Genomic DNA, 23,776 nt, shown 5'->3' with positions numbered 1-23,776 from the left:
GGTTAGGGGTGCAAACACCCATGCAGTCAAAAATCCCTGTATAAAAAAAATCCCTGTATAACTGTTCATTCCCCCAGAATTTAACTACTAATAGCCTACTGTTGCCTGGAAACTTTACCGATAACATAAACAGTGGATTACTAATATTTTGTAAGTTATATGTATGATATACTGTATTCTTACAATCAAGCTACAGAAAAGAAAATGTTAATAAAATAAGGAAAAGAAAATACACTTATATACTGTATTGTATTTACTGAAAAAAATCCACATATAAGTGGACCCGCATGGTTCAAACCTGTACTGTTCAAGGGTCAACTTTAGTTTCAGAGCAGAATGTAAAGGTCATGGCCACTATGAGAGTATAGTTGACAGACTGAGTGATGGAAATCAAGTGGAGAGCTGAAAGAAAATGGAGAGAAGAGAGATAAAGTCAATAGCTGACAGAACAAGAAATGAAGGTGCTTATTTAAAATTATAACTATAACCAAGAGAGGAACTCAAAATAAGGACATAAATTGGAAGCAGCCTGAGTGCCCATGGACTGACAAATGGATAAAGATGTGGAATATATGTACAATGGAACATTATTCAGTCATAAAGAAAAAAAGAATGAAATTGGGGCACCTAGTGGCTGAGTCTGGTTAAGTGTCCAACTCATGATTTGGGCTCAGGTCATGACCTCAGGGCCTTGAGATTGAGCCCCACTTTGGGCTCCACTCTCGGTGAAGAATCTGCTTGAGATTTTCTCTCTCCCTCTGCCCCTCCCCCTACTCGCTCTTGCTCTATCTGTAAAATAAATAAATAAAATCTTTTTAAAAGAATGAAATCTTGCCATTTACAACAACGTAGATGGAGCTCGAGTGCTTTATGCTAAGTAAAATAAGTCCATCAGAGAAAGAGAAATACCATATGCTTTCAGTCATATGTGGAATTTTTTTAATAAAGATTTTATTTATTTATTTGGGAAAGAGAGAGAGTGAGCGAGCACGTGCCAGGGGAAGGGCAGAGAAGCAGACTCCCCACTGAACAGGGAGCCTGATGTAGGATTCGATCCCAGGACTCTGGAATCATGACCTGAGCAGAAGGCAGACGTCGTCAGACTGAGCCACCCAGGTGCCCCTCATGTGGAATTTAAGAAACAAAACAAATGGAGGGCACCTGGGTGGCTCAGTCGTTAAGTGTCTGCCTTCGGCTCAGGGCATAATCCCAGGGTCCTGGGATCGAGCCCCACATCAGGCTCTTCCACTGGGAGCCTGCTTCTTCCTTTCTCACTCCCCCTGCCTGTGTTCCCTCTCTCGCTGGCTGTCTCTCTCTCCAACAAATAAATAAATAAATAAATAATCTTAAAAAAAAAAAAGAAAGAAAAGAAACAAAACAAATGGGCACCTGGTGGCTCAGTTGATTAAGCATCTGCCTTCAGCTCAGGTCATGATCCCAGGGTCTTGGGACTGAGTCCCACATCGGGCTCCCTGCTCAATGGGGAGTCTGCTTCTCCCTCTCCACTGTGCTTCCCCCTGCTCCCTCCTTTTCTCTCTCACTCTCTCTCTCAAATATATAAAATCTTTAAAAAGAAAAGAAAGAAACAAAACAAATAAATAGAGAAAGAGAGACAAGCTCAGAAACAGACTCTTAATTATAGAGAACAAACTGATGGTTACCAGAGCGGAGGGCTACAGGGGGAGGGTGAAACAGGTGATGGGGATTAAGGAGTGACTTGTGATGAGCGCCAGGTGATGGACAGAATTGTCGAATCCCCATATTCTACATCTGAAACTAATATAACATTGTATGTTAACTGGAATTAAAATAAGAACTTAAAAAAAACCCCACAAATCTTTCAGGAAAGAGGCTGGGGAAGAGGTAGAGCCAAGCTAAATTTTCATCTTTCATACTGGGGAATCAACAGATAATTTCAGAAAATACTACATCAAGAAATAGCAATGCTAGCATATTATTTAAAGACATGAGGCAATCACCGTAAGAACAAAAACAGAAGAGACTAGAATAGTTAAAAATAATTTTCCTTCTTGGGAGCGGGGCCTGCTTTTCGTTATTAACCCTTCTCTACAATCAATTCTTTTTTTTTTTTTAAACTTATGGAATGTATTCCAAAGATGAAAACCTTAAAAATTATGTTTACAGAGGTGGTATACACAAGGCAGGAAAGAGTTCCCCTACAAAGAGTTCCTCTGAAAAGTGGGGTCACCAGGATATGCGCAGAGCCCCAAGTCTCTCCTTTCTTGTGAGGCAGCTTTCAAAATGGCTGGATTGGGACAGAGTTGCTGAGGAAAGGCCCCCTCCTCATTGGCATAGTCTCTGGACTGCTGTACGGAGTTCACCTGTGGCCAGACTGAGAACCAGCGGAGTGGTCCGCTGGCAGTCCTGCTGCTGTCACCTTTTGTAGAATTTCCTCTCTTGACCACCCCTTTCTCATTCAGATGTGGGCACACAGCCTTAATGGGGAACGGATGTTTGCACTAGGACACTCGTCCTTATTAGTCTCAGTTCTGATGGGGCAGCTCAATGTTTGCATCATGGAAAGTCACAATATTTCAACAATCGATGGCCCCAAAGCACTCGAGCCGACAGTGAGGATGGCATATTGTATGAGGAGCAATTAAACCGCGTCTCTCTTTAAGTTCAGTTGACATGTTTCTTCTCACCGTATTGTCATTTCTGTGATTTACTCTGTGCCCAAAATTACTTGTCTCCCAAGTTGATGTCAGGCTCTCTGTTCTCAACACCACGTAATTACAGCTGGAAATGGGGGAGGCCGAAGCGGTTTGGCAGTAGTGTGCTGCAGGACAGCGGTTTTCAGACTGTTTTCAGTGGCGTCCCGGGGTGCTGCCGAGACACCTCGGTGGAGGCACTCCAGCGAGTGGGAAGGAGCGGCCACGACTCTGGTTTCCAGCTCATTCCCACTCGAACCAGAGGAGCCGATCCTATCCTGTCTTCTGTTTTGGGAGGAAGAAGGTTCCAGAAATAACTCCCTAGAAATCACTGGTGCTGTGACATAAACACTGGACTAACGATCAGAAGGCCTGGGTGTGCACACTATTTCTCTCATCTACTTGATGGCTCTATAACCAGAAGCAATCCTATGACTTTTGTTTTGTTTTGCTTTTTTTGTTTCCAGAGTTTGGCTTTATTTTGCAGTGCAGAAATCACGTGGGGCCACTTGAGACGGACACGGCTGAAGTGGAGGCTCCGTCCAATCAGTACTGCATCGCAGCTTGCTCTGTGGAACAAGCCACTTCTGGGATACCAAAGAAGCTGCTACGTCTGTGTGCTTCACGACAGGTTTCTTTCCCCTTTGCTCTCGTCAGTTTTATAAGGTCAAAGCAGCGCACACAGGCTTCCTCCAAACTGACTCTCAGGGTCTGGAGCTGGGTTAGAATTTTAGGCCCATGTAACCCCAACTTGTGGCTGTGTTCCATGGGCAATGGCGTAATACTTGACAGGAGACACAAAATGTAAAGGTGTGGGGCAAACATGGGGATGCTGTCCCAAGTTATGGAATATTCAATTTGAAATCTCAATGCTAAGGGACATTTCCTGACTTGCAAAATGGAGATAATAGTATGTCTACTCCTATGTCACAAGATTAACTTTTTGCATCAGATAGAAAAGGTAAATTCTAGACTATTATAAAAACACAAAGGCTTATTATCTAGAATAGAGAAGAATGCAGTCTCATAAGACTTCATTTAATTTACTTAAATATTGATGGAGGCTGACCCAGACGTATTTTTAGAGACTGGCCAGGAAAGCCATGGTCAATTATCCTGACTCAGTAGCTTTATTTAGTATTTTTTTCCTTTTGAGCACTCTTTCTCCCTCAATTTTTTTTTAAGTAGTCTCTATGCCCAGCGTGGACCTTGAACTCATGACCCTCAGATCAAGACCCGAGCTGGGATAAAAAAATCAGATGCTCAACCAACTGAGCCACCCAGGTGCCCCTCTTCCCCCCCCCCCGCAATTTGCATTAAATTGCATACACAGAAGAAACCTATACATACCCACAGTAGTAACTGCTATTTTCCTGTAATTAATTTCTCTAGAGATAGTGATAATCATCCTGAAATCCATGGCTCCCAGAGGCCCACTTTATTTTAAATGCAGCCTTTCAGTTCCTACAACATGGAGGAAACAGAATGCAGCGAGGTTGTAAAATTACACAACTCAGATGTGCAAAAACAACTTCAAGTTTGTTCCCTTCGCTCATTTGCAAGCAGCCTTCCTTCTCCTGCTCCACCCTCTCCATTTCTCAGGTAGCAAGGGGAAAGCTCGATTTTGTTTCTTTATATTATTTCCTTTCTTCCCATGTATGCAGGTTTGTTTCAGTGTAAGCAACTGGTCCAAAGTTCAGCTTCCCATGAGGGCTGATCAAAATCTTTATTTGGTTGACTAAATGCCTTCAGATAAAATACTCTATCTCGTAAATGTTGTCTCATCCACCTTTTCTTCTTTGATTTGGGAAAATGGGCAGGACTTATATATCTTCTTGATGTCTTTCAGATAAAAGGTACTTGGATGGTGCGGTGTCCAGGCCTCTGCTGGCCTCAGGGGCCATGTCCCACGTGTGCTTGGTGAAGCTTGCTGCTAGAGACGTTTAGGGCTTGGTCCAGTGCCCACCGGGCTCTCTCTGCTACAGTCAACCTCCTGGAGCCTACACCTCACCCTCCAACCCAGCCCCTGCCCAGTGGGTCCGCCCAAGCCTCTGCTGCCAGGTCCTCCCACTCTTGCCCCTTTGGGACCCGCAGGGCTCCCAGTCCTCAAGTCAACCACTTCTGCGTCTTCCCCAAACCGCGATACCCACCTGCGGGAGCGTCTGGGTCTGGTCCACTTCTTGAGAATCAACAGCAGCTTGGGTACCCATATCGCATTCTCCTCTGTCCCAACCATAGTTTGACTCAGACCCCAAAAAGAACATTGGAACACACATAACCCTGCAGTCTCATACCTCCAGCTCCTCTCTGGTCTGCAATGACCCTAAGAAGAAGGGTAGACTTTGCCCCTCCCCTTCCTGTCTGACAGAACATTCCCCTTCATCATATCCTCTTTCTTCCGGAGGCGACTCCTGCCCTTGCTCCCAGAGTGGAAAGGGTTCAGGAAACAGAAACCAGCTTATCGTGAGGAAACACAGGCCAGGAATCGTTCAAAAACATTTTATCTGTTACAAGGGGGAAAAGAAGTCTCTAGGACAACAACGATTTGCCTCAGCTGGGAAAGGCCAGGACCTGGTGAAAGAGACTGCCCTTCACCGAGGGAGCTAGGTGCTCAGGTCGTTGCACGGGGTTTGCCCTGCCCTTACCGCAGAGGTAGGAGGAACCCGGGTCAGGAAGGACCCAGATATGCGAGGTCTGCGTCCCTTTACTTGGCACAGGACCTGCCTCATTAGATTTGCAGGGAATGTTATAGTCAATCGAGTGGACTAATTCTGGCCTTTGCCACTGACTCACTCGTTGGCTTTGTCAAGCTTTATTGGGTAAGTATCTGTTTTTCCCTCTATAAAGCAGAGCTGATGGGGCGCCTGGGGGCCTCAGTCGGTTAAGCACCTGCCTTCAGCTCAGGTCATGATCTAAGGGTCCTGGGATCCAGCCAGTGTGGGGCTTCCTGCTGGGTGGGGAGTCTGCTTCTTCCTCTCCCTCTACCACTCCCCCTGTTTGTGCACACTCTCTCTCTCTCTCTCAAATAAATAAATAAAATCTTAAAAAAAAAAAAAGTAGAGCAGATAATAAATAAAACCTACCTCACAAGGTTTTTTTGAGTGTGAAAAAGAGATGGTATTGTCACCTGGTGAACTCAGAAACATAGGGATAAAAGATCCCTAATTCTTCAGTACCCCTAGATAGTAATAGGGTAGTGACTAACAAGAAATGCTTACTTTCTCATTGGCATTCGTTAATAGAGTAGAAAGAGTAAGAAATTTTTTTTCATGGAATCAATATAACTATTTTCATGTTGAAAGAGAAAAAATGTGGGGGTGCCTGGCTGGCTCAGTCCATACAGCATGCGACTCTTGATCTCAGGGTTGTAAGTTCCAGCCCCACTTTGGGTACAGAGATTACTTAAAAACGAAATCTAAAAAAAAGGGGGGGGGCCGCCTGGGTGGCACAGCGGTTAAGCGTCTGCCTTCGGCTCAGGGCGTAATCCTGGCGTTATGGGATCGAGCCCCACATCAGGCTCCTCCGCTATGAGCCTGCTTTCTTCCTCTCCCACTCCCCTGCTTGTGTTCCCTCTCTCGCTGGCTGTCTCTATCTCTGTCAAATAAATAAATGAAGTTAAAAAAAAAAAAGGGAGAGAGAAAGAAAAACGTGGCAGGTAAACATTTTTATTCTTCAAGACCTGGCTCTTAATGCAGTCAAGTCTGCAAATTTCTGTCCAAAGCTCATCTTGTTCACCACTCGTTTTAACAATGAGATAAGTTTAGAATCATTAAGTAAAATTCTGCCCCAAAATTTGAATTGAGATTTGATTGGAATTTTGTTAAAACCAATTGTTAGACTACTGAACCTTCTCATTCAGGAAGATGGTAGTTTCATCACTTACTCAAATTATTATTTTTCTCTGAGTACATTTTGAGGTTTTCTTCATAGAGTTTAGTGTATTTTTTGTTAGGAATTCTATAAGGTTTTTTTTTTCCTACTATAAAAGAGACTTCTCTTCATATTTTAGCTGTTTATAGATGATATACAGGAAGGTTACTATCCTCCTAAAAATGTGTTCTACAGTTGCCATAATATGGCAATAATAAATGATAAAATTATACCAGTTTTGAACAGTTGCCAAATGGCAGGCACTATGCTATGTGTTTATATGTATTTTCCTGTTGAATGTTCACAGTAACCCTATAGTTATTTGACATTATTGTCCTAATTTATAAATGGAAAAACTGAAGTTCAGTGAGATGAAGTAACACGCCCAGGGTCACTCAATTCATTACTGAGCACTTAATTCATTCCTTTAGGTTTTCTAAATGCACAATCATATTTATACAAAATGAGCATTTTGTCTACTCCTTTCCAAGAGTTCTGTCTCCTGCTTTTGTTTCATGCTGCCCTGAACTGGTCAGAATTATAGTAAAATGTTAAATAATTATCACTCTTAAGTGTCGCTGAAGCCTCATACCCTGCGTGGACATGAGTATATAGTGCCGTAGTCAGCTGCAGCAATGAGAACAAGAATCCCTGACACTGACTGTGCACCAGACAGTCTGAGTCTAGAATTGATGCTCTCAACCATGCTACTAATTCAGGAACTACTCTTGCATGTTCCATGATCCTCATGCTTCAGACTTCTTCCTGTACCGTCTCCCCCAAGTTTCCTGGCTTTGTAGCCAAGCTTTATCTCCAAGTCTAGCCCCGGTTGGACTGGTGGTCCTGTTTACCCTGGATCTTACTTGGTACTTCCTCGTGACACTGCTTCCAGAAATGGTCTCTTGGCTCTACCAATGAAATTAAATAAAGAGGTGTTCTGTCTCTGTGTCTTCTTTAGGCTTCAAGACCCCATTCTTATGTAAGCCCACAGTTTCCTTTTTCCAACATACACCATTGAAGTCTCTCCCAACTTCCCTTTAAAATATCTTTGAAGACAACAACAAAAAAGAGGAATTAGTAAGATCGTTTTGTTAATTAAAAACTCACCATACCTAATGTCAGAAAGACTAAGGAGAAGTGATACTCTCCTACTCTACACTTCCATATTCTTTTTAAAGGGCAACATGACAGTCCATGTAAAAAAAAAAAAAATCATAGAATTTTACATATTCCTTGACCAAGAAATCTCACTTGCCGGAATATATCTCAAGTCATCATGGATGAACACAAATATATTTCTATAAAAGTCTTTATTTCAATATTATTTATGATCGTTAAAAATTTGTAGAATCTACATGTCTAACAATGAATGGTTTGTTAAATACATTATACTACATGCAGAGGAATATTTCATAACATGGGAGAGTTCACAATATACAGTTAGGTGCAAAAAATACATCGCAACTCCACATACGGAGTATAATCCTGTTTTTGTTATATAAGGATATATTCGTTTCTCTGTAACTATATGACTATAAATATCTATCATCTATTTGTATATTTATAAATCACTATAGAGATCACCACAGAAAACAGAAATATATACCCCCAAATATTCAATTTTGTAATAATTGTGTCATTGTGTAATTATGAAGAAATACGGTGTATTTCTTCTTTTTGCTCACTGAATTCTGAATTTTCTACAATTGACACACATTACATTTGGAAGAGGAAAAAAAGTTATTCTTTTTTTTTTTTTTAAAGATTTTATTCATTTATTTGACAGAGACAGAGAGAGCCAGCGAGAGAGGGAACACAAGCAGGGGGAGTGGGAGAGGAAGAAGCAGGCTCACAGCAGAGGAGCCTGATGTGGGGCTCGATCCCATAATGCCGGGATCACGCCCTGAGCCAAAGGCAGACGCTTAACCGCTGTGCCACCCAGGCGCCCCCCAAAAAAGTTATTCTTAACAGCCGTTTGTTAATTAGGTTTTGGCAAAGAGACACAAACTCTCAAATAAGATAGAAGGGTTCTTAAATCTCCCCAAACTGTCTCGAGGTGAGTGGTTCAGTGTTAATGATAAAGCTGTATTCCACAGTTATTCAGGAGCTAGAAGATTTCTTTCACCTCGTGCTGCTATTATCTGGGTTTATATCCTTTCCACTTGGTAGAAGCTGGCTAACCTCCACATCCATATTCTAGCCCACAGGAGAGTCCAGGACAAGTAGATTTGTCTATAAGGAGGTGACCTGGAAGTTGCACACGTCATTTCCATTCACTATGGACTTCACCCTGGTCGCATGACCACACCAATCTGCAAGGCAGGCTGTGATCTAGAGCTCCCAGCCACAGATACATGTTCAGCTAAAATTCAGGGTGAGGACCATAATGAAGAAGGAGGAATGGATAGTGGGAATCAATTAATAGACATTTCCCCCAGATACTATAAAGCTACAATAGTTAAAATACTGTAATACTGTGGTATGAGAATAAATAAAATAATGGAGTAGACCATGTAAACCAGAAACAGACTCAAATTCACTTAAGATTTAAGCATATTAAAAAAAAAAAGGTAGCTTTTCAAATTAGGATGGACTGACAGAATGAATTATTCAATCAGTGATGTTGAGAACTGGATAATCATTTGGAAAAAAAAAAAAATTAGGATAACAAAATGTATTCCAGATGTCTTAAATACTTAAAGTGCTATAGGGAAATATTGATGAAAATGGTGACCAGATTGTACTTCTGCTTTAGTTGGTTCCCCATTCCACAAATCTCTGGGCCTTATTGAGCTTAATTATCTCTTCACTGACCTTTGGCAACCAGAACTGCAAGTCATGTGCCACATGGAAGGCCATGTTTGTCTTAGGTCAGAAGAGTGCTTTCTACTTTGTTTTTTTCTGTTGGTTTGTTTGTATCCTTTCTTTGATCCTTTTTCCTTTATGTCGACCTTATGCAGTTGCTAAATACAATGCCTAAAACAAGTAATCCACGTAATGACTTCCAATTTCCCCGAGGCTATCCTAAATGCATCTGATTGTATTCGCTGCATATAAAAAGAAGTCTCCAACTCAACAACACCAAAAAAACTCTATTAAAAAATGCACAAATGACTAGAATAGACATTTCTCTAAAGATAATATGTAAACAACCAACAAAGATATGAAAAGTTGCTTAACATCACTAATCATTAGAGAATACAAGGGCACCTAGCTGGCTCAGTCGGTAGAGCATGTGACTCACAACCTCAGTGTCATGAATTCAAGCCCCACATTGGGCATGGAACCTATCTAAAAAAGAAAAAAATAAATAAAGAATGCAAATCGAAATCACAATGAGATATCACCTCATACCACATTCTACCCACCGATAGTAGGATGGCTAATATTAAAAATTAAAAAACAGAACAAAACAGAAAATTAAAGTATTGGTAAGGAAATGGAGACATTGGAACCTTTGTGTGCTGTTAGTTGAAATGCAGCTGCTATGGGAAACAGTATGGCGGTTCCTCAAAAAATTAATAAAAATAGAACACCATATGATCGAGCAATCCCACTTCTGAGACACAAACTGTATGACTCCATTTATATGAGGCATCTAAAGTAGACAAATTCATAGAAACAGGAAGTAGAATGGTGGTTACCAGGGGTCGGGGGAAGAGGGAAACAGGGAGTTGTTGTTTAATGGGTACAAAGTTTCAGTTTTGCAACGTGAAAAGAGGTCTGGAGACTGGTTGCACAATGTTAGTATACTTAACACCACTGACCTATATACTAAAAATGATTAAGATTTTAAGTATAAAAAAACACATGGCTTGTGTTATATGTTTTTTACCATAATTTTTAAAAATCTCATCACAGAATTTGTGGTTTCAGATTGCAAGAATCAGAAACAGAATTCTTATATCTGAGCTATCCAACATGGTAGCCACCAGCCACGTTTGGCCAACTGACTGAGCCACTCAGGTGCCTCAAGTAAAAATATATTATTAAAGTTAATTTTAGGGGTGCCTGGGTGGCTCAGTCAGTTAAGCATCCCACTCTTGATTTTGGCTCAGGTCAGGATCTCAGGATCGTGGGATCAAGCCCTGAGTCAGGCTCTGTGCACTGGGTGTGGAGCTTGCTTAAGAATCTCTCTCCCTTTCCCTCTGCCTCTCCTCCCTCAAAAAAAGTTAGTATTACCCATTTCTTTTTACTTTTACTTTTTTTAAATGGGACTATTAGATTTGGCAGAGATTTTGGAATTATCAGACCAGGAATTTTAAGTAACTATGAATAATACATCAAGGCGTCTAATGCAGAAGGTAGACAACATAAGAACAGCTGTGTGATAAGAGCAGAGAGATGGAAACTCTAAGAATCAAAAGGAAATGTTAGAAATCAAAACCTGTGGCAGAAATGAAGAATGCCTTTGATGGGCTCATCAACAGACTACACATGAAAAAAGAATCAGTGAGCTTGAAGATATGTACGTAGAGACTTCCCAAACTGAAAATCAAAAAGAAGAAATAATGAACAAGATGGAACAGAATATCCAAGTACTGTGGGACAATTATTAAAGGTGTAACATATAGGGACTGCAATACCTGAAGGAAAAGAAAGGGAAAAAAAAATAGAAGAAAGACTTAAAATAATCATAGCTGAGAATTTTCGAAAATTTATGAAACACAAAACCACAGATTCAGGAAGCTCAGAGAATACCACACAGGATAAATAACAAAAAATGTACACATAGGCATATTATATTCAAACTTAAGAAAATCTCAGACAAGGGGCAAATCTTGAAAGAAACCAGAAAGGGGTTCCTCTATAGAGGAACAAGAATAAGAATTACATTGGCCTTTTCTTAAAAAACCATGCAAGCAAGAAGAGAGTGGAGTAAAATATTTAAAGCATTGAAAGAGGGTGGGGGGATGGGATAGCCAGGTGATGGGTATTAAGGAGGGCACGTGTTGTGATGAGCGCTGAGTGTTATATGCAACTAATGAATCACTGAACAGTACATCAAAAACTAATGATCTACTATACAGTGGCTAACTGAGCATGATAGATGATAGATAGATGATAGATAGATAGATAGATAGATAGATAGATAGATAGATAGATGATAGAGCATTGAAAGAAAAAGCCAGCAACCCAGAATTCTGCATCCAATAAAATTATCTTTTGACAGTGAAGGAGAGGGGGTGCCTGGGTGGCTCAGTTGGTTAAGCAACTGCCTTCAGCTCAGGTCATGATCCCAGGTCCTAGGATCGAGCCCCACATCAGACTCCCTGCTGAGCAGGGAGTCTGCTTCTCCCTCTCTCACTCCCCCTGCTCATGCTCTCTTTCTCCCCCTCACAAAAATAATTTAAAAAATCTTAAAAAAAAAAAAAAAGTGAAGGAGAGGGATGCCTGGGTGGCTCAGTCAGTGAAGCCACTGCCTTCAGCTCAGGTCATGATCCCAGGGTCCTGGGATTGAGTCCCGCATCAGGCTTCCTCCTCCGTGGGGAGTCTGCTTCTCCCTCTGCCTTCTGTTCCCCTGCTTGTGCTCTTTCTCTGTCTCTCTGACAAATAAATAAAATCTTTAAGAAAAAAAAGTGAAGGAGAAATAAAAACTTTCTCAGACAAGCAAAAATTGAGGGAATTTTTCTCTAATAGACCTGCCTTGTAAGAAATGTTAAAAGAAGTTTTTTAGAGAGAAGGAAAATGATAAAGGTCAGAAAATCTGATCTACATAAAGAAAGTCTGAGAAATGAAGCATTGAGAAATGACAGTAAAATAAAAATTTTAATTTTTAATTTTTTTTATTCTTAACTGATCTAACAGATAACAGTTCAGAATAATAACAGTAATGATATATAGTACAATTCTAGCTTATGGATAAGTAAATTGTATGACAACAATATCATAATGGATAGGAGGGAGGAATTAGAGATATCCTGTTATATGGTACATGCACTACCTATGAAGTGGTATAATGTTATTCAAAAGTGGACTTGAATTAGTTGTAAGCGTACACTGCAAACTCTAAGGCAATGGCTAAAAAAAAAACTTTTAAAGAAGAATAACTGATACACTAAGAGAGGAGAGAAAAATTGAATCATATAAAATGCTCAATTAAAAATGGAGAAGGCAGAGAAAGAGTGGAAGACCCGAAAAACAAAACAAAGAACAACAACAACAAAAAAACCCCATCCACACACAAAAACAAAGAAAAGTAAATAAAAAACAGTCATAAATATGGCATATATTAACCCAGGTATATCAATAATCACCTTAAATGTGAATGATCTGAATATACCAATTAAAAGAGACTATCAAAGTGGATAAAAATAACAAGACCCAGCAATATGTTGTCTCCAAGATTAAATATAAAGACAGATTAAAAGTAAAGAGATATACCACGTTAACACTGAACAAAAGAAAGTGGCAGTAGCTATTTTAATTTAAGACAAATTATGTCCTGCAATATCTTGAAAGGCAGTACTCATGCCTAGGCTCATAGCTCTAGCAGAAGTGTTTGAGGAAAGTCAGAATGTTTATTATATTGTTGCTTTTCTGTCTTTAGCTAAGTCCTATGAGAGGGATGAGTCCAGGCAAGAGTCAGTCAGGTTTGAAAGCAGAGTGAAGTGGAATACATTTCTACTAAGGATGCTTGGTAAAACCTTTCTCAAGTGCTCTTTACTAGTCAATGGCAGCCAGCCAGATTAATAAAGTTTGGTTGCTTTCCAACCTAAGCCAGTGGCTTCACATGGCATTAGGTTATCCATGATATTCTGAGTGTGGATATGAGCCATGTACCAGCCAGTGAGTAAAGGGGAGTTTCCTCAGGGTTTCCAGACACCATGTGTGGTTGTGGTTACTTGACCAAGGAGTTGAATGGAAGGAAATATACAAGAAATGTATTAAGACTCCACAAGAGGGGCACATGGGTGGCACAGTTGGTTAAGTGTCTGCCTTCAGCTCAGGTCATGATCCCAGGGTCCTTGGGATCGAGCCCCACATTGGGCTCCCTGCTCAGTGGGGAGTCTGCTTCTCCCTCTCCCTCTGCCTCCTCCTCCCTGCTCCTGCTGTCTCTGTCTCTCTCTCTAAGAAATAAATTAAAATCTTAAAAAAAAAAAAAAGAATCCACAAGACTGGCCTTCAAGAACTTATAATTCTTCAACCCCTAAAGCAATCCCCAGGGCCCCCACAACTGAACCTATGTGAGAGCATATGCCTCAATACCACTTCAGATGTGGCTATGAAGGATAATTGATTGAAGAACCTTCCAGAGGCAAAGCCAAAAGCCACAGAGGGTGATGAAGAAGGAGACTGCCTGGCAGAGCTGGGGTCTAATGGGGAAACACACTTTATTGCCAGGGCAGGGAGCCTTTCGCCTTAGCAAGCCCTACGCCATTGCTGTAGTTCAATGATTGCTGTTTCCCTCCCTTCCCTCTTCTTCTGAAAGAGGATTCTCATGATCCCATTCCTAATTCGCCACTGTTTTTGGTGAGTGGAGGTGGGGAGAACAGATAACTTGTTTTTCAGAAGATGCTCACATGAAAGAGTCACAGAGTGTCCTAATGGTGGAATGTATGTCCCAGAGATCCTAGATTTTGAACTGAATTGGTGGTCAGATGGAAATTTGTGTTGTTTCACTTGAACAGAGGACAGTGTGTTTTATATTAGGAAGAAGGCTGAGCATGTAGAATTGGCTGATGGGGGGGGGGTAGGTTGTAGCTGGGACTGTATGCATTTTCCCCTCTTCCTATAGCAATAGAATTAGCAAATTTTAGATTAGCACATGGCCATTCAGCCAAAGGCTCTATTTCTCAAGCTCCTTAGCAGCTGGGTTTGACTATGTGACTTGGTTCTAGTTAATGGGATGTGACAATTCATATATACCATATATTCTTATTCTTAAGCTATTAAAAGAAATACGCATGCCTGCCCTGTTCCTTTCTCTCTCTGGTGTCTGAAAAGTTGATAGGTAGCAAGAGCTAGAGCAGGCATCTTAGATTACAAGAGAGCAGTCACAGGGCGCCTGGGTGGCTCAGGTGGTTGAGCGTCCGACTCTTAATTTTGGTTCAGGTCATGATCTCAGGGTCCTGGGATCAAGGTGTGTTGGGCTCCCTGCTTAGTGGGGAGTCTGCTGGAGACTTCTCTCTGGTCCCTCTCACTCTGCCCCTCCATCTGCTCATGGTCTCTTGCACACGCGTGCACTCTCTCTCTAAAATAAATTTATCTTTAAAAGAAAAAAATTTTGCCATGGTAGAGCAACAAAATAGGAGTGTGACCCTCAGCACTTCAGAGCTGCCGTACTAGCCTTGGAGTGCTTATATTCAGACTGACGCAGAGAGAAATAAAGTTCTTTCCTATTTACTTGCGTCTTTGTTAAAGCAACTAAACCTTATAACCTAATTAATGCAGGTTTATGATCAAGTATATCTCATTACACTGTAACTCTTTTTCTTAATTTTGAATCTTTTTATTATAAGCAGTCAATCAGTAATAATATGAAGAATATCTGGGAGTAATAACATGTAACAAGTCTCTATTATAATCCAAGGGCTGTTAGTTCAACCAACCCTTACAGGATCTAAAACAGGAATTAGAGAAAATATCAGGAAATGGGGTTATTCTCAACTCTGCTTCTACAGAGCAGATTTTCTCTACTTTGGTTGGTATATGACCCAATATAACTGAACTGGCCCCACCTTTACATCATTTCCTAACAGAGACAGAATGGGACCTCCTTTCTAATTCCAGAGTTCTCAGGATAGGGAATCTGGCCTAGCTTTGGCTAGGGTCTACTTAATCCAATTATCCCACAGACTGGTTTTAGAGAATAAAGTTCTCAGAAAAGGTTGGTGTCAGCTTCATAGATAACCTATGGGTCTAATATATGATTAATTTATGTTTCTGTCTTTTGCATTATACTTTGTTGCAAGGTCTAAAGAAACAGTAACTCCTATTCGTTGCTGGTAGAATGCAAACTCGCATCGTGAAGTGGAATCTGGCAACATTTAACAAAACCACACGTACTCATTTTTGACACAGCAATTGCACTTCTGGGAAGTTGTCCTCAGGATACATCTTCAATACTGTGAAAATACATATGCACCAGATTGTTCACTGCAAAATTGTTTGTAACTGCAGTCTAAATGTCCAAACATAAGAAAGTAACTGAAGCTTGGTGCATGCATACAATGGAGTACTATGGAATACTAAAAAAAAAAAAAAAAAAAAAAAAAAAAAAAAAGAAAATGTAAAGCTGATGGCTATAAACTGGTGTGGAGTGATTTCCCAGAATATATTTCTTAAGTGAAAAAAGGAAAGTAAAAAAAAAAAAAGTATCTATGGCAGTTCTTAAAATGTGGTTCACAAACTGAGAGTCCCTGAGACTCTCTGTGAAATCAAAACTATTTTCATAATACTGCTTACTAAGCCATCATTTGTCTTTTTTCACTATGTTGGCATCTCACTGATAGTTCAAAAACAATGAAGGTAAAACTGTTGGGGCCACCACAAATCAAGCTTGTGACAAGCACACTTTACGGCAATATACTCTTGGGGGGGAAGACAATTTCATCTCGATGAAGCAGTAAAAATTATTAATTTTACTGAAACTTGACCCTAAGTACATGTCTTTTCAATATTCTGTGACTGAATGGGAAGTATACATGAATCACTTCTGACGCACACAGAGTATGATGGTTACCTCAAGGAAAAGTATTTCTGCTGCTGTTTGAGTTACAAGCTGAACTAGCCATTTTTTCAAGAAACACCATTTCTACTTGACAAACTATTGTTATTCAGACATGAGTATTTGATAGTTTTTTTTTCTTCTCAGATATGACTGAAGTGAGCCTATTGCTTCAAGCAAAACAACTGATAGTATGTATTACCAATGGTAAAATTCAAACTTTCAAGTCAAAATTAGAATTTTGGAAAAGTCTCACCCACTACCATGGGGTTTTCAGCTTACTGATGCAGCTTTAAGGCTTTTCTGATGGGTTCAGAGATGATATTAAATCAAACAATTTTTGATACTGTACAATGAAACGTATCAACATTTGGGAGATCCATATACTTAAGTGAACCATAATTTTCTAAATGACCAAAGCATGATGGTACAAAATCATGCATGGTTAAAAAATACTATCAAAGTATAAAGTAGATCAATAGATTTTAATGTAATAGACTTTTCAAAAGTTCATTGATATGGCTTCAGATTCCACATTGCAACTAACTTTTAAGAAACTATCACTATTGTGTTTTAAAGTAATGTCTAAGAACATGCACAATACCTGAAAAGACTGTTAAAATTCTCTTCCCTTTTCCAAACACACGTCTCTTTGAGACTAGCTTTTCTTTCCAGCTTCTACCAACACAATATACTGCAAGAGATCACTTGAAGCAGAAAGAGAATCCAGCTGCATTCTATTAAGGCAGACATTAAAGAGATTTGCAAAAAAAAAATGTAAAACAATGCCACCTTCCTTCTATTTTTTTTATTTGAGAAAGTGGGGTCATTTTTCACAAAAATACATTTTAGGAGCTTATTATTGTTAATTTTAATTGAACTAGGACATAAATGTTTTTATGATTTCTCAGTTTTAATTTTTTTTAAAGATTTTATTTATTTATTTGACAGAGAGAGACAGCCAATGAGAGAGGGAACACAAGCAGGGGGAGTGGGATAGGAAGAAGCAGGCTCCCAGAAGAGCATGGAGCCCGATGTGGGGCTCGATCCCAGAACCCTGGGATCAAGCCCTGAGCCGAAGGCAGATGCTTAACGACTGAGCCACCCAGGCACCCCTCAGTTTTAATTTCTAATGCAGTAAATACAATGGATATCACCCACATAAACAAAAGCTCTTTGCTTCTTCAATACTTTGTAATAGTGTGAAGAGACCCTGAGATTAAAAAGTTTGATTACTGGTAATCTATAGTGTACTATCACATAACAAAGAAATATACATATATTTACTTATTTTTTTGCAAAAAGAAACACAGGAAGAAAACACTAGAAACTAATAATTTTGGGAGTGCCCGGGTGGCTCAGATGGTTGGGCATCTGCCTTTGGATTGGGTCATGTTCCCGGGGTCCTGAGATTGAGCCCCGTGTTGGGCTCCCTGCTTGGCAGGGAGTCTGCTTCTCCCTCTCCCTCTGCTGCTCCCTCTGCTTGTGCTCTCTCACTCTCTCCGTCAAATAAATAAATAAATAAATAAAATCTTAAAAAAAGAAAGAAAGAAAGAAAGAAAGAAAGAGAAAGAAAGAAAGAAAGAAAGAAAGAAAGAAAGAAAGAAAGAAAGAAACTAATAATTTTGGTTACCTAGAGGGGTTACCTACGTGGTGGGAGGAACCTACAGGACTGACCCTTCTTTATAAACTTAATACTGACTTTGGAACCATGCTACTGTTTTGGTTTTTTTTTTAAGATTTTATTTATTTATTTTGACAGAGAGAGCGAGTGCACAAGCAGGGGGAGCAGCAGAGAGAGAAGCAGACACCTAACCAACTGAGCCACCCTGGCGCCCCCATGCTACTGTTTTAAATACAAAAAAAAAAAGACAAAATCAAAAGGATGTGAGGCAACCATAAAATAGGATATACATTTTTAAAATAAACCTAAATGTATTTCAAAAGAATAATAGTCATGTTGAAGAGGGTGAAGTAAAGAACTAACTTGAGTAACTTTTAAATGTAGTATTTTTACCTTATAAACTTAGACTAAAGACATAAAACAAATATTGAGTTATAATAGTAGGTTTATTCTTTGCAGAAGTGTGGTTGATATATTCTAGAATTGAACATGTGCTAATTGCTTAAGAGTAAGGGGACACAGGTTTCTCCCTGTTAGAGAAGAGAGTTACAACTATGAAAACCAGGAAGACCGAAATGAGTCTTGTGCTGTTGGACTGAAACTATGAATATTCATGGTTTTCAGCATATGGATACAGGTGTGTGTGTGTGTGTGTGTGTGTGTGTGTGTGCGCGCGCACATGCCCACCTCTGCCCCCTCTAATAGGTCCTAAAATTAATGATAATCCAGTAATTATAAGCACACCTAGAGCCCAGGCGTTGGTTTCTAAATACCTTCTCTACCAAAAATAACTAGCATTTCTTGGAGAAATAATTGATTCCAGGGCTGGGAAAGGGAAAATCAGTATGAGTCCGGAACATTTTCCCATACCAGAAAATAAAAGGCCTCAAAAAATGCCAGAGTCAAGTCAAAAGGATATGGGAATCAGTTTGAGGAGCTCCCACTGGCCAAATATGAGACAATTCGAGCATCAAAATAATTAATAGTGATTGGTTAAAACCCACTGAATAGAAGGATTCCACAAATCTATGCTGATATAAATAAACAAGCAAACAAACAAATGGGGAAGGAAAAGCTCTTAGCAGAACAGTAGTAGAATGCCAACAACAGTAGAATGCCAACAAATAAATGCAAAAGAAATGGTGTTAGAAATTGGTAAATATGGGGGTGCCTGGGTGGCTGAGTTGGTTAAGCATCTGGTCATGATCTCCAGGTCCTGAGATCAAGCCCCATGTTGGGCTCCCAGCTCAGGAGGGAGTCTGCTTCTCCTTCTCCCTCTGCCTCTCCCCCTGCTTGTGCTCTCTCTGTCTATCTCTCCAATGAATAAATAAAATCTTTAAAAAAAAGAAATTGGTAAATGCGATACTAATATTTGATTCAAGCTAGAATCACAAGGAATTGGACACCAACTTAACCAAGTAATTAATGTTACCAGTAAGGACAAGTCAACATTGAAATCAGGTGTCACCTCAGCCAAGGAAAGTCAAAAAAACTAAGAGGCAGCCCACGGAATGGGAGAATATATTTGCAAAGGACACTACAGATAAAGGACTGGTATCAGATCTACAAAGAACTTCTCAAACTCAATACACGAGAAACAAATAAACAAATCATAAAATGGGCAGAAGATATGAACAGACACTTTTCCAATGAAGACATACAAATGGCTAACAGACACATGAAAAAATGTTCAAAATCATTAGCCATCAGGGAAATTCAAATCAAAACCACACTGAGATACCACCTTACGCCAGTTAGAATGGCAAAGATAGACAAGGCAAGAAACAACAATTGTTGGAGAGGATGTGGAGAAAGGGGATCCCTCCTACATTGTTGGTGGGAATGCAAGTTGGTACAGCCACTCTGGAAAACAGTGTGGAGGTCCCTTAAAAAGTTAAAAATTGAACTACCCTATGACCCAGCCATTGCACTACTGGGTGTTTACCCCAAAGATACAGACGTAGTAAAGAGAAGGGCCATATGCACCCCAATGTTCATAGCTGCATTGTCCACAATAGCCAAATCATGGAAGGAGCCGAGATGCCCTTCAACAGATGACTGGATTAAGAAGCTGTGGTCCATATATACAATGGAATATTACTCAGCTATCAGAAAGAACGAATTCTCAACATTTGCTGCAACATGGACGGCACTGGAGGAGATAATGCTAAGTGAAATAAGTCAAGCAGAGAAAGACAATTATCATATGATTTCTCTCATCTATGGAACATAAGAACTAGGATGATTGGTAGGGGAAGAAAGGGATAAAGAAAGGGGGGGTAATCAGAAGGGGGAATGAAACATGAGAGACTATGGACTATGAGAAACAAGCTGAGGGCCTCAGAGGGGAGGGGGGTGGGGGATTGGGATAGACTGGTGATGGGTAGTAAGGAGGGCACATATTGCATGGTGCACTGGGTGTTATATGCAACTAATGAAATCATCGAACTTTACATCAGAATCCGGGGATGTACTGTATGGTGACTAACATAATATAATAAAAAATCATTAAAAAATAAAATAAATAAATAAATAAAAACAAACAGCAGTCCTAAAAAAAAAAAAAAGAAATCAGGTGTCACCTAATACAATGTACTGAGAAGGGCATAATGTGACTTTTGCGATGTATCTGTCAAAAATGCACAGTTGTGATCTAAGTATGGAGAAACGTGAGACAATGCCATAGTGAGTGTGCCACTGTAAAATAACAGGCCTTTACTCTTCAAATATGACAAGGTTATGAATGACAAAGACCATCTGTTCCAGATGAAAGGAGACCTAAGAGATACACTGACTAAATACAACGTGTGATTCCAGATTGGGTCTTAGCCCAATTTCTGCTTTCTTATGAAAAACATTATTTGACACGATTTGACAACTAGCAAAATATGAATCTGGTCCATATTTTGGGTAATAGCATTACATCAGTGTTAGTTTCCTAATTTTTTTTAAAGACCCATTTATTCATTTTGGAGAGGGACAGAAAGAGAGAGCTTGACCGGGAGGGAGGGGCAGAATCCTCAAGCAGATTCCCCGCTGAGTGAACAGCCCTGACGTGGGGCTCAATCCCAAGACCCCGAGATCACACCCCAAGACAGAACCAAGAGCTAACCACCCAGCTGACTGAGCCACTCTGGCGCCCTGTTAGTTTCCTAATTTTGATCATTGTATTATGCAAGGAGATGTCCTTCTTCTCAGGAAATAAACACTGACGTATTTTGAGCCCAAGGGGCAACATATCTGCAACTTATTCTCAGCCTATTCAAGAAAAAAGGGACATATCTGTGGGAAATGGTTGTGTGTGTGAGAGAGTGTGTGTGTAAAATAATGAACCAAATCTGAAGAATATGGGCAGTGAAGAGTATATGGGAGTTCTTTGTACTATTCTTACCACTTTTTTTTTGTAAAGTTGAAAGTATGTTAAAATAAAAAACCATAAAACAAAAGTAAATGAGAAAGTAAGGAAATTCATACACATGCTCTAACATGGATTGGACCTTAAAGACATTATGCTATGTCGAATAAGCCAGCGTCAAAAGCATAAATATTGTATGATATCACTTATCTGGGGGACCTAGAGTAGTCATAGAGACAGGAAGCAGAAAAGAGGTTGCTAGGGGCTGGGGAGAGGGAGGAACGGGGAGTCAGTGTTCAGTGGGTACAGACTTTCAGTTTAGGGTCCTGAGAAAAGTTCTAGTGCTGGTGATGGTGGCCCATGGTGGTGAAGGCACTTAATGCCACGGAATTGTACACTTAAAAATGTACCACATTACACTATGTATAATTTACCACACATACAAAAAAAGGAAATGAGGGTCGAGAGCCCCAGATTCATAGTTTCATCCCACACCACCAGCGGTCCTTCCCCAGAATGGATTACAAACTGCAGATTCATTCAACAAAACATTTAAGGAAGAGCCTCCTTCCAGACCCGAGATGTCATAACATCTTGCCAATCACAGTAAGAAACAGCCTATTTAAATAATGGTTATGAGCTGGCTCCGGAAGTCATCTCAATCACTGCAGTAATGAGCCTCCAGCCCGTCTGCAGGCATCCCAAGGATGGTGACCAAGAAAGCAAGCATTTTGCCAGCCTTTGCCTGTTGCACCCTTTGAGCTCTGCAGTGTGACCAGGAAAATTAAAGCAAAGTGACAATAGGAGGTCTCTGCAGACTGAATTCTAGCTCCAGCCTGGCCGGAAGTAGGCCCACCATCCCCTCAAGGTCACTCATTATTTGTTTATAGTATCAACAATGGTAAAGTGTTTTCTATACTTCAAGTGTTTGCCGTATGTGCCTGGAGAGCATCAAATATCAAGGCACCATAAATCCTGTCTTATTTTTTAGAAGCTTCGAGTACCAAGTGAAAACGATCATTTCCCTTTCCACAGCGACAATGACTTTTCGGGCCTTCCATTTTTTCCCCAAGCCTTCAATTTTTGAAAACCCCTTTAAGCAGACTCTTTGCCTCTAGTTCATTCTGGAGCAAATGGCAAACTTCGTCCTCCAAAAGTGTTGCCAAATACTCAGCGTTTCCTACAGAATAAGGCCCCGCACTTCACCTTAGCCTAGCGGTTTGACCTCAATATATATTTTGAGGTTTTCCTTCCACGAATCTGTCTTCTGTATCCGCCAAATTAGACCACCAAGCCTTAGAATAAATCCCCCAAAGAGTGCACCCATTTTCAAGACTTGAAATAGACACTGGTGAGTCGTTCACTCTCTTCAGCTTTTGAAAATCACTGAATGACTCATCTTTTCTCCTCCTTTGAACTCTCGGGCACATTCATCTATTGTTCTTTGCTTACTTAATTTTCACGCCAACCAGCTTCACAGCGCACACTCAGTGAGCACTGGAGAATATCTGTCAGCATGTGCCAAGGGACTTCAGACCACTACTGCATTTCCCACGCAGAACCTCTCATTGCACCTAGAACTGAGGCCAAGGTCTTTTCTTTAACTTAAAAAATAACACCTACCGGTTTCCATGATGATAAAAGTCAGTCAGTCCAAGCTCATTGCGGAAAACCTGCAAGAGGGCTCCTGGGTGGCTCCGTGCGTTAATCGTCCGCCTTCGGTCCAGCTTTAGGCTCCTTGCTCATCCGGGAGTCTGCTTCTCCCTCTCCCTCTGCCTGCCCCTCCCCCTGCTCACGCGCACGCGCGCTCGCGCCCCCACGCTCAATAAATAAATAAATAAATACATAAATAAATAAATAAAGTCTTTTAAAAAAAAAAAAAAGAAGAGAAAACCTGCAAGAGAGAGGAAAAGCGTAATCTCACAACTCGGACATAGGCGTTATCGACGGCGACAGACTTGATGCAACAGATAAAGCAGAAGCAGAACAGAATCCTAGAAGCACACAATTTTATTTTTGTTTTGTTTCCGTGGCCACTGAAATCGTGTCTGGAGTGGATGAAGGTTAGAGTGCAGATCTACAAGCCCCCCAGCTAAAAGAAAATAAATCTTCAGTTTCATTAACCTGGAAGAAAGAGTACAAACTCTTGAATGTCCTCCAAACTTTCTCAGCTTTATTTCTCAAGAACAATCCAAACCTGGGACAACTGCTCTGTGTGAGTGGCAGGCGGTGGGGGTGGAGGTGAGGCCTCTAATCCTACAGCTAATCAGCTAATCGATGAGGAATGAATGTCAACTTCCCATTCCAGCATTGTAAGGTTTTTTCCCCCAGCTTAGACAGCCTGTTACCAGATAAGGATTTCTTAACAGTAACTTTGTTAAATCTTCTTTTCACAGCTTGTAGTCCAACAAACTAAATTTGTGTTATTTTTTTCCCTGAGATTAGAGGATTCTTTTTGCATTTTTCATGCAAGTTACGATTTACAAAATAAGATATCTTGGAAAAATGGGAAAAGCAAGTGTATGTTAAAAGGAAACTTTTCCTAAACAATATCATTAGTATGAAAAGCAGGGACTTTATTCTGT

At 40.3% G+C, this 23,776-nt stretch overlaps 1 protein-coding gene and 1 long non-coding RNA gene across 2 annotated transcripts in view; both read right to left on the bottom strand.

Annotated features, from left to right (window-relative positions):
• LOC117795952 overlaps window positions 1-23,776 on the bottom strand; it is a 77,015-nt gene that overhangs the window by 43,238 nt on the left and 10,001 nt on the right. The window lies entirely within an intron of this gene.
• LOC105241246 lies at window positions 249-5,491 on the bottom strand. Its single transcript, XR_004620131.1, has 3 exons — window positions 4,823-5,491; window positions 4,023-4,136; window positions 249-402 (listed from the first exon to the last, which is right to left on the bottom strand). It is a non-coding gene; the product is annotated as an uncharacterized LOC105241246 (long non-coding RNA).

This window comes from Ailuropoda melanoleuca, chromosome 14 (genome assembly GCF_002007445.2).
Source record: "Ailuropoda melanoleuca isolate Jingjing chromosome 14, ASM200744v2, whole genome shotgun sequence".
NCBI classification, from domain to species: Eukaryota; Metazoa; Chordata; class Mammalia; order Carnivora; family Ursidae; genus Ailuropoda; species Ailuropoda melanoleuca.
The sequence above is the reverse complement of the archived record's forward strand: the minus strand, read 5'-3'. Positions and strand labels throughout refer to the sequence as shown.